Consider the following 6,296-nt stretch of genomic DNA (forward strand, 5'->3'; position numbering starts at 1 on the left):
GAAGTTATATGAGTATCATTGCCTTTGTTGGTTTATACCATGTGGTCACCTTAATCAGGATGGTGGTAAAGTTACATAGCATGTGTCCTTTTTCAATCTTAGTAAAGATGGCTGCCAGCTTCATGTTTTAACTATTTTAAAACATCTATTTTTAGTAGATCTATTTTAAAAATAGTTGAATTTATGTTATATATACAGTATATTCTAAACGAGTTGAATCACAAATATAATATGTTGAAGCACATTAAGATTACACATGTATAGATTTTATACATCTAAATAACTCTATATGAATAAACAGAAGCATATTGAGGTTTTTTTTTTTTTGCTTTTTATTGATTCTTTGTGAGTTTCACATCATGCACCCCAATCCCACTCATCTCCCTCTCCCTCCATAGCCACCCTCCACCCTTGCAACTACCTGTAGCTACTGCAGCCACATAAACGAATGGATCTTCTGGAATGGGAGTCAGGGCCTGAAATAATTAGGGCACCGGAATACAGGAAGGGGTTTGAAAAAATGAGACCAACACATGGTGTGCTTTCAGTCTGCCATCATTACTGAACTCTCCTTGTTACAAGCAGGTAGGTAGGTAGAGCAAAACCCCTCCCCCAAGTCCATCAGCAACTCTTGGCCCAATCAGCAGCTTCATCTTCAGTCTCTGGAGGCAGGACTTCTGGCGTAACAGGAACTTGGAGAGAGGCATGGCTATTTGTAGGAGCTTAGAGAGAGGCATGGCTATTTGTGGCAAGACAGGGTCTGACAGAACCAGTCCTCAGTTGGAGGTGGGTCACAGTTCTTCCTTATTGATTTATTAAAAATTAGCTGGACTGGGGCATATTTATGCACCATAGTCCTGCCTGGGAATTCTTCTGTGCCTTAGCGATCTCACCTGTAGTTAAATATCTACCGGCAACTCTCTTACCCATCTTTGGAAATCTTGTACAGCTAGTTTGAATTCTACAAACCAGGCTATTTCCATGTTTAAAAAAACACAGCCACTTGGCACGTGATCCTGTCTTAGGTTGAGAGTACCAGAGACCTATTCTGCTGAATGTAGGTTTTCACGATGCACCTTATTCCCATACACCCAATGCCATGACATGCCTTTAAGGCCTGCGATGTCAAAACTATCAGTCTGTCTGTAGTCCACTCTTTCTGAAGTCTAGGTGAAGTAGCACTGGTGTGCTGATAGGCAGATGGGCGTAGACACCTAATTGAGTTACAAAATAGCGGCTCCCAAGCTAGGAACATTTTCAACAGCTTTGCCAGGAGAATAGGCCTTTAATTCAGTTGCAAAATACTAACTTTTAGGCTAGAAGCTCCAGGATTTAGCTCTTATTGTCTCTGCTCTCCAGGAGTGAGTGAGCTTTGATTGTCTGTGCACTCTGGGAATGAGATTTTAGGTGAAGGGAGGAGGTGCTCCGAGAGTGAGCACTTTTAATTGTCTGTAATGAACGTGCTTGAGATAAAAAGTAACAAGTTTAACATTATCTTGAGGATGTCTCTGGCACTTTAGTTGCAAATTAGCAACGTTTAGGCTTGGCCTCTAGGTGTAGAGGGAAGCCTTAGAAAAAGGTGGAGGCTATTTCAGCCAAGTGAATTTTGTTGGCTAATAAAATGTTTAACCACTATTTTGGTAGAAAACATGTTTATTAAAAAGATTCTGGATCTGTATCCATTTGACAAATCAATGTTTTAGGCAGCCATTATGTTCCAACACAAATGGAGCCTTTTCCCTAGATTAAAGTGGGGTTAGGATCATACCATGTGTTAGTAAGTGGAGGGACATGTCATTTTACTATGGCATAAGAACTGGAAATGTGTGGACACCAATGGCAATCCATGGTAGACTGACCTTTAGCATCAGACCGCAAAAAAGATTTTTTTTTTAAAATAAGCAAAAAGCAAGGTATGCCTTTTAAAACAAGCAAAAAAATGAAATATGCTTTTTAAAACAAGCAAAAAGTGAAATATGCTTTTTAAAACAAGTAAAAAGTGAGATACGCTTTTGGAAGTAACTTTGGAGTTGAGGGCATGATTCCCCCTCTTTTTATTATTAAAAAATCAAATTCTTAAAGTGTAAAGTGCACATTGAATAATTTATTGTCTCTGAGAATTATAAATTATCTCAATAATATGAGTAACATTAAATTGTTGACAAAATATCTTAAACGCTTGACTGCAATAGTCAGTTCCATAATCTGTTTTAATCTGATTAGGAACATTAAATATAGAAACATAATGTAAGCAATAACCAATTAATATTTTGGTTTTTTTTACATTAAGTGAATTGTAACTTGAAAGCCTGAGAAGGAATTAATAGTCACATGTGTATATTTTACTTTTAATTTTGAAATCAAAATTATATTTTAAAAATGTCAAATTATCATAAGCAATTGAAAGCTCTGATATTATATATATATATATATATGTGTGTATATATATATAACTTAAGGCTTAATTTTAGTACTTGATAAATAGTAACTACAGCACACAATTTAATTATTTGTGCTGAGGTAGGAGAAAAAATCATAAGATTAAACATGTGACTTATATAGACTAAGTAATATGCCAAATATCAATTAATAGTTTATAATAGCCAATTTAATTGCTGAAATAGATGTTTTCTAAAATATATTTATGATTTTATTATATCACCACAACTTTATAGTAAGATATTAAACTTTACTTTGAATATTAGAAGAGATGAGTTTATATTAATGTTCTCTTTTTGTCAAAGAGTGGTTGGGGGCATATTTAAAACCCCACACGTTTATTATAATGGATGGCAATTGTTTACAGAAGCCTTGTTTACCTTCTTTAAAAAGCTTTTTGTCTTTTCCTAGACAATATCTAACAAAGGCTTAAGTCTTGTGATGAGCTTAAGATGAGGTCTTACTTAAAAGCAATTTGAAATAAGTAACTCATTTTTTAACTTAAAATAATTTTTTGATATAACTGAGACTTAAATATTGAAAAAGATATTGCCTCTGAAACTTTTTCTAGAGTAACTAATCAACATACACTGAAAAATTTAAAGTCTTAGCCTCTTGCACTGAAGTAGAGACAAAAAAATAAATAAAAGCAAAATTTTAATTTACTTTCGTGGCCTGTAACTTACTCTGTGGCCACTAGATGGCACTAAGCAGCCAAGAAACTTTGGCTTTGGCTTGCACTGCAGCTGTCTCAGAGCAAGGTGGAACGCAAAATGACCACTGCTCCACTCTCTCCGCCAGGCAGGCCCAGGGCTGAGCCCGGGCCTCTAACCCTCTTTGGCTACGGGACAACTGCCTGACTGTTTCCGGTCCTGACTGTCGCTACCTAACCCCTAAGGTGAGATTATTACCGGGCCAGTGTAATCTCAACTTACTTTAGCAAACTTGCCATTCCCATCTTTGTCTCCTGAGAAGCTTCTCTGAGACAGCGATGCCCTTTAGAGTCCTCCTCATATCCAGCCCTGTCATCGGCCACCATCTGTAGCTGCCAGCAGCCACACACATGAATAGGCCTTCTCGAATGGGAGTCAGGGCCTGAAAAAATTAGGGTACCAGAACGCGGGAAGGGGTTTGAAAAAATGAGACCGACACATGGTGTGCTTTCAGTCCACCATCATTATTAAACTCTCCTTGTTACAAGCAGGTAGGTAGGTAGAGCAAAACTCCTCCCCCAAGTCCGTCAGCAACTCTTGGCTCAATCATCAGCTTTATCTTCAGTCTCTGGAGGTGGGACTTCTGGCATAACAGGAACTTGGAGAGAGGTGTGGCTATTAGCAGGAGGTTGGAGAGAGGCTTGGCTATTTGTAGGAACTTAGAGAAAGGTGTGGTTATTTGTAGCAAGGCAGGGTCTGACAGAACCAGCCCTCAGTTGGAGGAGAGTCACAACTACCCCCAAAAGAAAATTTTAAAAAGCAAAATAAACAAAACAAAGCATAAAAGACATCTCATGACAGAAGCTGTAGTCAGTGTGTCCCACAGTATAGTGTTTTGACCACTCATCTTTACTTGAAAGTGTTTATTGCGATGAGCCATTGGCCTCTGGCTTCTGCCACACCATCAACACTGGATCCTCACTGGGGCTCCTCTCACACTTACTTCCCATTGGTGGGGTTGGGGGTGATGGTGGTGGTAAGATCCTGTAGCTTTGAATCTATAGGACTGGCCCCTTCACATATTCCAGCAATTCACAGATGAAGTAGATGTTGGGGTAGGCCAACTCAAAGCCATGGGTCTGGGCCTGGTGGTAACAGAGTTGGTCAGTATGCCAGTTCTCCCATACACAGACTACCAGAGGAAGCTCTCCAGCACAACCCCCTACAGAGCTCATCCAATAGTACAGTTAGCAAGGGATCAGCTCTCCCAATCTCATGCCCTCAGAGCTAGCTAAGTCACACCCAAGCCACCAGAGCTGGCTCTACTATGATGCCCAGTTCAGGTGTGAGGCCCACTCTCCCAAGTATTGCAGACAGTGAAAGGCTGTGACAGCTCTCTGGCTCTCACCTTACGGGCTGACTCACCTGCACCTTCACCATCAGGGTCAGCTCTTATGTACTGCCCAAGTGAGGTGCAGGGCCTGCTCTCCCAAGTGCTGCAGCAAGCAAGGGGCAGGGCAGCTCTCCCAACTGCCTCTTATGACAGTGTGAAGGGCATCTCATCTGTGCTCATGCCCTCAGATTGGCTTATCCTCACCCCTGCCATCAGCGCCATGTGCTCTACTGTGCTGCCCAGGCAAGGTGCAGAGCTGGCTCTCCCAGGTGCTGCAGCCAATGAGGGGTGGAGCCAGCTCTGCACAGCACTCAAACATCTATGTAGTCCTAGGTAGCAGCCCCACTCAGGGACATCTGCATGGTCTTTAGTGGGAGTATGAACCACAGACATTGGCACAGACCCTTGTTGCTGCATAGATATGGACCTAGACATGGTCCTCAATGGAGACATGGACTGAGATTTCATCATGACTTCTGAAGACAGAGAAGTCTACTCACGTCAGGCTATTCCTCTTCACCCTTGAGTCCCCAGTTCCACTTCTCTTTCATAATGCTCAACTGTTCCATTATCTTTCTCTCCCATCTTTCCTCCACATACTTGCACATGGTGGTGGCTCCTGCCATGGGCAGAAGTGTTCTCCTCCAATCAAACCTTGAACCCCCCTCTTGATGTGGCAGAAGGTGGGCATCTACCTGCCTGTGCCACATGGCATGACTGTGGGCAGGCCTCTGGGTGTCTTCCCTCACTCATGCTGTGTGACATAGAGACAGGCAGGCCTCTGGGTGTCTTCCCTCACTCATGCTGTGTGACATAGAGACAGGCAGGCCTCTGGGTGTCCTCTATCAGCCCATGCCTTGGGGCATGGCTGCTGGTGAACCTCAGGATAGGTCTCTGGGTGTCCTCTTGCAATAAGTTTTAAGCTAAATTTTGTTATAGGCTGTTTTTAAACCACACCCAATAAACTTACAAATCCTGAGGTAAATTTATAACATAATGTTAAGAGATATGTTTAAGAGCAGAAAGCTAAGAAATCATGAGATAGAAGATTTTTAGGAGTGGAATAGTAGAAAAACCTTAGTGATAAGAGACTTTTGGAAGTGTAGAGCAAAGGAAGTTTAGATATAAGAGAGTTGTGATTATGTTTGTGTAGTGACAAAAATTATATCATATAATTGAGAAATCGAAAGTGTGCCTGCCATCTTTGAGCTGTACTGAGTCCAAACCATTTGCAGTAAGACAACGAGGCTTTTGTGGGCCAGAGGAAAGAGAGAAGGGTGGTAAAATAAATCTGCTGGAAGGAGAGTTCCTATAAGCTCTGAAAGGGAGCTGAGAGACAGAGAGAACCCCAGGAGGACAAAGAGAAGGTATAGGACTTTCAGGAGGGAGCTGAGAGACTCACAGGCCCAAGAGGGCATAGAGGAGCTATGGGATTGCAGCTCCTAGAAGGAAGCAGGAGAGGTAACTGTCGTGGTGACAGATATTTCAACACAGGGCATCCCCAAGTTGACTGAGAAACTTATGAGTCAGAATGTCCCGATTCACACAGCAGAGGCACACCTTCCATATGATAGAGGCCCAGTAGGGCAAGAGGAGCATCCCAGAATACCAGTGTGACTTTTGTAGTAATAGCAGACAAAGCAGGCGGCTCTGGGGTGACACTTATCCAGTAGAGGAGAAGAGGAGAAAACAGCTGAAAAGGTGGGAGCAAGCAGCTCCTAGGAGGACTGGGAGAGGTTGTGGGGAGATGGGGGTGTGAGTGTCCAAAGCCAACCATGAAAGAGAGGGGGTCCATCCTCAATGGTCACCAA

General features: G+C 42.1%; 1 long non-coding RNA gene across 1 annotated transcript; it reads right to left on the minus strand.

Annotated features, from left to right (window-relative positions):
- Positions 1-3,599: 3,599 nt before the first annotated feature.
- Positions 3,600-5,238, minus strand: LOC116101021. Its single transcript, XR_004122767.1, has 2 exons — positions 4,986-5,238; positions 3,600-4,237 (listed from the first exon to the last, which is right to left on the minus strand). It is a non-coding gene; the product is annotated as an uncharacterized LOC116101021 (long non-coding RNA).
- Positions 5,239-6,296: the final 1,058 nt, after the last annotated feature.

This window comes from Mastomys coucha, unplaced genomic scaffold, assembly GCF_008632895.1.
Source record: "Mastomys coucha isolate ucsf_1 unplaced genomic scaffold, UCSF_Mcou_1 pScaffold21, whole genome shotgun sequence".
Taxonomy (NCBI): Eukaryota; Metazoa; Chordata; class Mammalia; order Rodentia; family Muridae; genus Mastomys; species Mastomys coucha.